This window comes from Hypomesus transpacificus, chromosome 10 (assembly GCF_021917145.1).
Source record: "Hypomesus transpacificus isolate Combined female chromosome 10, fHypTra1, whole genome shotgun sequence".
NCBI classification, from domain to species: domain Eukaryota; kingdom Metazoa; phylum Chordata; class Actinopteri; order Osmeriformes; family Osmeridae; genus Hypomesus; species Hypomesus transpacificus.
The window spans coordinates 9,678,324-9,688,652 of NC_061069.1; the positions used below are offsets into that span (position 1 = coordinate 9,678,324).

At 44.0% G+C, this 10,329-nt stretch overlaps 1 protein-coding gene across 1 annotated transcript in view; it reads right to left on the reverse strand.

Annotated features, from left to right (window-relative positions):
* The window catches only part of ctnnd2b (catenin (cadherin-associated protein), delta 2b), a 58,627-nt gene extending 49,090 nt beyond the window's left edge, over positions 1 to 9,537 (reverse strand). The window contains 1 exon segment of the mRNA XM_047028258.1: positions 9,394 to 9,537. The gene's annotated coding sequence lies outside the window, so the exon portion shown is untranslated.
* Between the last annotated feature and the right edge of the window lie 792 nt (positions 9,538 to 10,329).

Consider the following 10,329-nt stretch of genomic DNA (forward strand, 5'->3'; position numbering starts at 1 on the left):
TTGTTGTTTGTTTCCTTCCCATCTCTTCCCCTCCGTATCTCGCTCTCTCATATTATACCGTCTCTCCCGTCTAGACACTTTGTCTTCATCTACTCCACCCCGCTTTCTCTTTCTCTCTCATTCTCTCCCTTTCTCTTACCAAGTCACTCCATCTCTTGTTACATCTCCCTCTCCCCTTACTATTTCTCTCTCTCTCTTCCTCTCTCTTCCTCTCTCTCTCTCTTGACCTAGTTCCGTGCCTGCTCATCTCTCTTCCAGTCTGTGAGTTCTAAACACTGGGTACTTATCTGACAGAATGTCATCTCTCCCCAGTGTTCTTTTCCCCTGGGGTCACCACACCTAATGTCATCCTCATCTGTCATTAGCAAAAACCGAGCTCCACCTTGCCTCAACTCATTTCCTACTTCCTTGTGGCTACAGGAAATGACACACCCATATCTATAGTTGGGCTTGTTGGAGCATAGAATGTTTAAAACAACCCCCTGACCTCTGTTGAAAATTGTCTTCCACTACCCTCTGATGTTCCATTGTACCATCTTTGCTTTTGGGGAAGAAAGTATGAAAACTGGATAAGGACATTCAGTATGTCAACATTCCCTTTCTTAACACCAAAAGCAGTTAAATTAGGAGGCAAGCTGCTGTCATATATAGGTCAAGCTGGCAGGCTGTGGGCGACCAGGGATGCTGATACCCAGAACTGACCAGTACAAGCTGCTTTAGCCCAGCAGTGACAACAGTGACATCTGGGGTTGGAGGACATATAGTCCTGCAGGCCTCCATATGCGGCCAGAAGAAAGGCTGGATTAGGCCTATAGTCTGAACTAATCTTGGATATTCGTCTGTCTGATTGATAAAGACCCGATGAAACATTTAAAAAATCTCTTTTGTATCTTATCGAAGTTCAAACTCTGCATGTTTCCCCAATGACACATGATTCAAAGAAGAAATGTGTCTGCTTTTTCTGATGTGAAATTACTGTAAGAACGTTTCTTACAAAACGACATACTGCACCTTGAGTCATCAGAGAAAAGCTTTTAACTGGTACAGTGTATTAATAGTAAGAAGATAAACATCATTTTACATCAAATTTCATATCTCACACTGTACCATGTGTACACCAAATCAAGACCAAATATAAATGGTAAATTTGAAAAAGAGTCCCCTTTGTCTCATTAAATCAAATTTTTTGCACTACTAGTCATCTGTGATTCTGTCGAGACACTTTCAACACATTCGTTCTAAATTCTAAATACAGAATTCTCTCTATGTAGACTTGACACATTAAAGCAACAGTGAGCAGAGAACAACCATAGGTTGGTTCTGAAAGAGCAGATTGTCTAGTCGATAACAATCTAATTAACATCAAACGCACCCTGATGCATAGTGAAACGGACTCTTAGCCATCTCAGAAGCTCCTGCAAAACTCTAAGAACACTAATGGAGAACTTATGGGCTCCACACACACGCAAACACACACACACACACACACAGTTAAGATTATCGATTGCCGTTTGGCAATCCTCCCCTGAATGTCACTTGAGGATAGCTTTGATGAGGAGGACGACACACTTACAGACTTTACCCACAATGAATATCCATTATTCAGAGTCACAAAAGTAGGCAGACGCAAACGACACTAAACCCACCACAGAGTTGATGGTGCGGGTGGTGAACTGTGATGTGACTGACGTGTTCATTCTAACAAGTGGAAGTGCAGGTTATTCAAATTGGGGTCTTCAAGCACCTTAGTTCAGCTCTCGAGAGTCTGATCAGACCGATCAAAAAGTAAACAGAAATCTGGGGAAATACTTTGAGTGTTTCCAATGCAATCTAGAGTGTAGGGTCAGAATTTTGGGGGCAATAGCCCATTGTTTACAAGATGCAATTGAAGTTAAGTCAACCATGGATAAATACTTGAGATGATGAAAGACTGGCTTGTATTAGCATAAAAGAATTTCAGGACAACAAAACACATTAGTGAAGACTAATGAATGTGGTGAAGCAATATTGTCATGAACAGATCAGAGAATAACTCTTAATTTCAGACACAGACATCTCACCCAGATTCTACATCTGATGTGAAGTACATACAGTCACACAAAGCAGTGTGGACACAGCATGGAAGACGAAAGGATGAAGACTAGAGACATTTAGTATTTGGCTAGTAACTAAGGTTCCTGGATTCTCTCTTAGGCCTCACTAGTTGACCAAATAGCCAGTCCTCAATTAACCAGCTAGGTTAGCTTGCGCTGTGCTATTCTCTCTCTCTCTCTCTCTCTCTCTCTCTCTCTCTCTCTCTCTCTCTCTCTCTCTCTCTCTCTTTCTCTCTCTCGGGTGAGGATGTGGCAGAAAAGAAGGATGAACATCAGCTGTGAATAGCCTTACCTGACAACCTGTTAACCTCTCCCTATCACAGCCTCTCATCACAAGGCATCTGTCGGCTGCAAGCCTCTCACCCCAGCGCTTGAACCATCAAAGGCCTTTGGGATCTGAGTATTCAAATAATGAACCCCAAATGTCATTGACGATGAGCTGGAGTAAGCAACATCCGTTTCAGCGTGTGGTGTGATGATGGGCTGTGTACTCGGTGTGTGATTACCATGGTAGGAGGTCTGACCACAGATTGGATTTGGGATTGCTTCCGGACTGGCACTGGGTCTCTACCTGTATGTTCATATCATGATGTGTTCCAAGAATGCATTCTGTGGCATTCTAGTAGGCTTCATCAACTTTCTGTTATAGTGATGCTTCCTGAAATGTGTGTGAAACAATGACACCAACAACCTCAGATGCAAGGCTGTTTCATTGTTCTAGTACCTTCAATGTGCAAAAATGAACCCTAGTTTAGTATGGCGGTGATGCTTCCTGTAGGTTTATTGGCATGCTGCTACACTCAGTGCAGGGCATCATATTGCCTCTCCAGATAAAGTTGGGGAAGCTGCAGGCAATTATACTCCTGCAACACTACTGGTCCCTGAGGAAGCCAGAGCATGACAGAGATGATCAAGTATAATTAGTGTGTGTTTGTGTGTGTGTGGGTTGTGTGTGTGTGTGTGTGTGTGTGTGTGTGTGTGTGGGGGGGGGGGTGTATGTGTAATTAAAACAAGCCTCCTCTGCTTATGAACATTTTCAGTTACAAATTCCGGGATGATTAGTTTGGAGAGTGTCTGGGCTTCCACATCCGACACAAGTGTTGATTCCCTCATTTCACGTGCATCCTCTACGTACCAAACGTGACGATGCATTGCCAACTGACTATGCATATAGCAAGCTATTCTGCTCCTTGAAATAAATAATACAGGAAATTGAGCCGGAGGTTTTCAGCAGCGAAGGGGAAGGTGGGGAGAGGAGGGTGAGGAGAGACAGGGAGACTGGAGGAGGGAAGATGTGGAAAAGATGTTTACGGTGGAGAACATGAGGGGGAAGGTGAGGCTGAGAGGTAGGTCTAAAAAAGCACAGGGCAACTGTGGGAGGAGGGGGGGGTGGACAGGAGGCTCACGAGAAGACAGGGAGAAGGGGACAGCGGTGGTGAGGCTGTGCTGGGAGGCTGTGCTGGGAGGCTGTCACAGCTTGGCCCGCTCTTCCACACCAGAGAGAGCAGGTTCAGCGTGACCACTGCCTGCTCATGCATAACTCAACCCTGGGCTATGTGGAGATTCAAGCAGTCCAGAGCTTAATGGCCCTGTGTGCGCGTGTGTGTGTGTGTGTTTGTTTAGCTTTGGAGCTGTTCGCCTTGGTTTTCACTCAGCCTGAAGGCATCATACTACTGCTAGGAGTTTGTGTGTGTGTGTGTGTGTTTGAATCTCCCCCACTGCATCCCTGCCCTAGAGAGACAGAATATACCTCAGATAGAGCCAGCTGCTGACATTTACAACAGCACGTCAACACTGCTACGACAAGATCCCATCAACAGTAATCACACTGCCTGGGTTGGATCTCTCACTAGAAATAGGGATCTAGACAGTTTAATCCATATTGATCCCTCTGGAATAAACGCCTTTTATTGGAACAGTTTACGAGTACATTACATTCTTGCCAGATACACGGTGATATCATCCGTTCCTTGCTGGTCGCTAGTGTAGAAGTAATCTGTTCTGGATGATTATCTTGGGGCAATTTCAAAACATTTCCACCAATGTTGCTGGTTAAAATTGGTTGGTCTTCGTCAGAAAGCATAGAGGCACAGAACAGCACAAGATCTGGATCCAAAGTCTCTAGAGAGACACGTGCATGTGCATGGGTCAGTGCTGGTCTTACTGGCTTAGCTACAGTGCTACACAGGAGAACACAGAAAAAATCCAAGACCTGGAGATGGTTTGGTCATGGGGCTTCATTGATTGGCTGGAGTGTGGTTGCCATGGATGACCCCTGCTGGTCAGATGATGAAACAACAACGGCAGGGATGGGGGAGGACCTCAGGGCAGAGTGGGGGTGGGGGATGGGGAACATGGCAACCCACCACCTTACTCTTTCCCTGTAGCATACAGAGCAGACACACACACATCCACACACACATGCATGCCAGCCATGATCTAGTCTGTGCCTGTCCCCTACTGAATCAACTGACCTTCAACTACGAACAGACCCCTGTCTTTTTCGCTGGATGCAAACAAAACAGATCATCTCCGTTAGCCAAAGTAACACTGGGCCCTTGCCTTGTGGGTTTACACTGTTACTACTGTTTAATGTGTCATCACTCTGGAATATAATCGACATGCAGTTACACGACAGTACTCATGAAAATCCTTCATTCTTTTAATCTGGGAGTACTTTTCACACACAACCTTTCATTAAACCAAGCGGTTGTTATTGATGTTAAATATGATATTTTTGAAGAGATAAACAAATGTCAAAAACAAGAGCATCCACTAAAAGAATCCCCTAGGGTTACTGTAAACTGTCTCTAAAACTTTTAATGATGTTTGCATCCTCGTTAGCTTTATGCTCTCTGTCAGTTATACAGTGAGTGCAGTAGGCAGACATTGTTGTGTGTGTTTCGCTGTGAAACGTGCATATGTGCCATCACCGTAGACAACTAAAGATCTGCTTTGAGGATAATCATATCATTCATTTGAGTCTCTCCTAGCCTTGGATCCAGCCTTGTTTTGCTTTGTATCGTTTTGATGGTGTAAACAGTGTCTATAAATACGATCAACATGATGAATTATGCATCATACAGATCCACGGTGTACAAAGGAATGCACAAAATGACTCCACCAGAAGAGTGATGAAAAAGATTACGAAACATAGTCATGACCAACACAAAATAAATAGAGTAGAACAACGCGCCACCACCCTTCACTACAACCCAGATGGAGTCAGAGAATCTGTGAAGGACCCCCATCAGCCCCTGGTAACAGTGCAACAGAGACAGGACTTACTGATTACAGTGGAAGCAGAAAGTAGCAGACTGTTTTCACAGAAGAAAATAGAGAAGGTCATATTGCCACAATCACAGGTGTTCTACGGGAATGTGATGTTTCATGGCAGCAGTGTGGGAATGTTCAGAACATGCATTATACATCCACTTGACTTTGAAGGCTCCCAGAAGGAATGACATCACTGGAGAATTCTCTGTGGTAGGAGGCATCAAAGAGCCAGCAGGTATGGCTTCTGACAGCCGCTGAACACAGCATACAATGGAAATAAAACATAGCTCAAGGAATATGAGAGTGAAAATTTAAGTATTCATGAGTGAATGACTGTTTCCACAAGTGAATCAGGGAATACAGTGTATAGTAAGGAATCGCTTTGGGAACAGATCTGATGTGGCCAGTCAATACAGGCCGTTCTTTCACTCTGATCACCAAACTACTATAGAATAATGCACTTCTGATTTTCGATCTTCGGCTGTACTTTCAACACTATTTGTACATTGCTTTGGATGAAAGTGTCTGCTAATTGAATATTCTAAGGCAATGTAACAGTGTGAAATACCACTATCTGAGGTTAATTGTGTTAAGATGATCACACACCCACACACAGAGTGATATGAATTCATTCTCATTTAAATGCATGAAAGGAAACACAATACAAACAGACATACACTTCCACCATATTTTATGTCATATATGTGATGGCTGGACCTATAGATGTTCCTGTACATTTATTTGCTCTTTTATCTAAACAGATGACAAAAGAAATGATGACAAGCACGCCCTGTAGCATGTTTACAGCACGATCCCCCTGTCTCTTTATAAATAGAGGCCATGAACACGGCTGTCTCTCGTATTTCATGTGTCACTGTGTTTTATCATCACGGGTAGAAGTGTTCACTGAGCACGGCAGGACTCAACTGTGACCAGTGGTGATATGCATACTGAGTATGCATCTCTGGAACATTGCTGGATGAGTCTAGATGTCCTGCAGATGATCACTGGGTCCCATGGGAGCTACCTTGGTTACCTGTGACCATGCCAGACCATGTTATTCATCTGAACTAATGTGTTGACAAGACATCAGATCCAAATCCTCTCCTCAGATCCATTTTGAACTGTGGACCAGGATAGACCCAGCCTGCTTTGAGCATCTTATTTCAGTAAGGACTATCTCACAGAAGAAATGAGCCTGGGCCAAACAAGCCAGTCTCTCATCATTTCAAGTATTTATCCAGATTACATTGGCATCACAACGTATTTCCCGGGATTTCTACAGGTTGGATTTCAAAATAAAGCCCCAAAGTCCGGGAGCTACCACATACTCAATGTCAACCCCTGAGAAAAGCAGTCTCAAAGGCTAACACACAGTTTGTCAATCGCTAATATGGTTTGACAAGGCGGTTTCTGGATCCATCCCCTGACCAGCCTTCACTGCGCTCCATGGACGCCCAGCTGTTGGGAACTCCCGACTTCTCTGGTCTCCCACTGCTGCTCTGCTTCCCCTGAGACTGCCTTGTGTTTGCTTTCCCAAATCTTCTCAAAGATCTAATCTGTAACTCACACATCCCGAGTGAATGGTGAACAACACTCTCATTTTGTATAAAGGGATTATGTTGTACAATAACAACACATGTTGAATGACTTTCAAATGCATGATGTCTACATCCCCCACTCGGATCAGAAACACTACAGCAGCACTGACAAGGCATTCCAGGTTTGGGTCCAGATCATATCACCTTCGTCATCGGTTCAAATAAGCGTCAACATGCAGAGGAGAGATTAGCGTGTGCCACAGAGGCCCGAGGAGAGGACCAGGGATGAAAAGAGAGGCTTTAGGTCCCAACAATAGCTGGACTCCACAGCCCCAGACAGCACTTCCTAACAGGGAGGGGCAGAGACAGGCCCGCCCTCACTTATGGAGCATCGCAAACACAGATACATTTGAACTCTAACTACAAGATCTCACATTAACTACAGGACAGTAAGATTTGAGAGTTAACCTGAAGCAACATCATTACATAAGGTCGGACATGCAGTAAATTGTGCTCTGACCTCTACTTACCATCAACACATCTGCTTGAGTCGTTAGCTGTAACAAACTAGCTGTAATAAACTCGGCCACATTCATTAGACTTAAACTGCTCCACCTGACACAAACAGAGAGATAAGTAATTTGGCAATAAGCTTGACATAGATTGATTAAGTGAGTGCAATAGAGAGTGGCTATAGCACAACACCGAAAGAGAAAGTTAAACCAATTTAAGAATTTGGCCAGAATTCAAGATGTATAAACTTTTGTTTAACAAGATGGAAACCAAATATTTTTCCAAACCAACATAGAATGTACAGCGGTAGGCTACGGTACATTCTGTCCAAAATCATTTTTCAAATTTAACAATTGTGCAATTGAATAATTCATGAAATTTCTGCTGTGAAATGTTAGATTTGGTTTGATGCTTCCTGCGTGTGTAGCCTGTGTGCGATTGATGACCAGGACTCGTCCATTATCTTCCATCTCGCCTGTTAGCAGGGCTGAAAGGGGGCTGAGACGAGACACGCCGGCCGGGCCTTGATACCAATCAGTCGCCTGGATGATTGGAATACAGCGACCTGCTGACAGACTAGCCGCTGAACACCATCTCGTCCCCGCCAGACACGAAACGACTGGCTTATCAACTCAGCTTATCAGGTCAGCTACAAACAATTCCTTTTGATAACAGCCTCGTTGGAACTGTTTTAAGGAGCATAAGACGGGTTTCGAAAACGAGAGGTTTTAGGGTAGGGCTGGGTTGTTTGCCAGGTGAGGCCAAGTCCATTCACTGAGTAACTAGTCACGCGAGCATGGTTCTTTTGGTATTATTAAGCTACTCAATACTTTATGTATCTACCTCCATCTATCACTGGAAATACATGACCCTGTATGAACAAAAACATATTTGGGCTATTCTGGTCATGCCTAAGGTCTACAAACAGGCGTAGTTTAATATTAAAGTGAATATTATTTATTGAGGTTCACAAGGCTGATACATATAAGACTGTAAAGCTGACATGGGAGAATGTTGTGTGACACACTTGTATACTGTTTTTTTTTACACTCAATTCTTCTACTCCATCTTGAAATGATCAGAATACAGGCTACCTAATAATTGCAAGAGCACAAGGAATCACCAGGAGAAGCTTTTGCATTTACACACAGCGTTGACATGCAAACCACGCTGGGATCACATTTCTCCCCTAATTAAAGACACAATTCAGTAGGTTGGATCCGGTCTCATTTCTACCGGGTCAGAAAGCGAAACTCGGGACAATTAGGCATGATCAAAACAGGATGATTCCTCTTGTAATATTCATGTGGCATTGCAGTCATAACACGACCTTATACGGGGCATCACAAGCAATAAAAAAGGGGGGAAAAGAAATTAGGGGAGTTTTATGCAGTATCCATAACGTAGGCTAATTTATTTGAGTCTAGATATGGCTGCTCTAGACATAAATATTATTAACATAAAAATCACAGTCCACTAATGATTAACCTGTAGGCCACAAACGAATTGAGATGTGCTTATTCATTGGCAATCATCAGCTATGAATTAAACGAAACGTTTAATCGCTCCATCTATTGCCAACGCATTTGGACTGCAGACAATAGATTTAACTGCGATCCACCGACGACCAATGTAATCTTATAAATATCGTTGAAATTTAGGTCAATGGGAAAGTAATACGTTTTTTGCATCCCCCGCCTTGGATGGCGAATTGGAGCTCTAATGGATTCCATTTTCAGTTCACAATCAATGCAAGCCTATAGCGCACAATAAAGCCACACATACTTCCTGGCGCTGGAAAAACATCTGGCAGAAATACCAAAATAAATCGAGGAAACCAAAGTGATTGCGAGACAAATATGTCCCTCAACCCTACCAGAGAGTACTGTCAAGTGCATAATTTATTGTTAGTGTGCGATATATGAGAGAATGACAGCTGGAAAAAGCTACTAGAATGACATTGCGCTTACTGTAAAATATCCCGGGGAACCGCGCTCTTCTCGACTCCCCTCGGTTGTTGTCCAATTTTCAAACCATATATAAGCGGTAAAGAAGCATTCCTTGCGAATAGTCCGCAAAACACACCTTACGCTCGACGTCGGTGTTGGCGGAAAGGGCAGCATCCACTGAATGGCCGAGTAAGACCGCTAGATAGGCTATGCGAATGGTATGGGAGACCGTACACTGCGGTGAGCAGCGGAGAAGGCAGAGGCGCTTGCTCTCTTCAATCCTCCCAGGTCTACCACATCCCCCATCGCCTGTCAATGATGTGCGGAGTCGTGGGTACCACTGCAACACAGCGACACCTACTGGTGATGTACGAACTTGAGGAGCAACCCGTCACTAAACAAGACAAGACGGACACATAAAGTATCTAGGGAAAAGAAAAGCTCTGCGTGAAAACTGGGACACAGAAAACCTAGATCCTAACAAACATACACAACCACTGTACCAGTGAAGCATGCCTAATATCATCATCTATATAGTGTCATTGGTAAAAACTGCTGCTGCTTGGCACTGCTCTTATGCTCCCTCTTAAGGATACTAAGTCAGTGTCAGTGGAAGGTTAAGATGATCCAGTTATGTCCCCCTGAGGACTGGTTCATCCAAGGGAGGTGGTCATGACTGCAGCACATGTGTGAGTGTGGTCCCTGGGGGAGGGGGGAGGGGGACCAGGGCACAGTCACAGACCCAGAGGAGGGCACACCTGATCCTTCTCTGACCTAATCTCCCCCTGGTATTATGCCATAGGCACACCACCACTCCTGAGACCAGAGCCTGACTGTTCTCCAATGATATATGCAGTCACCATATACATCATGGTAGCTAGCAGTGTAATGCTGGCCTATGAATAAGTATGGTAGATACATGCTACATGCCGAAATATTCAGATATTACCGAGAGAC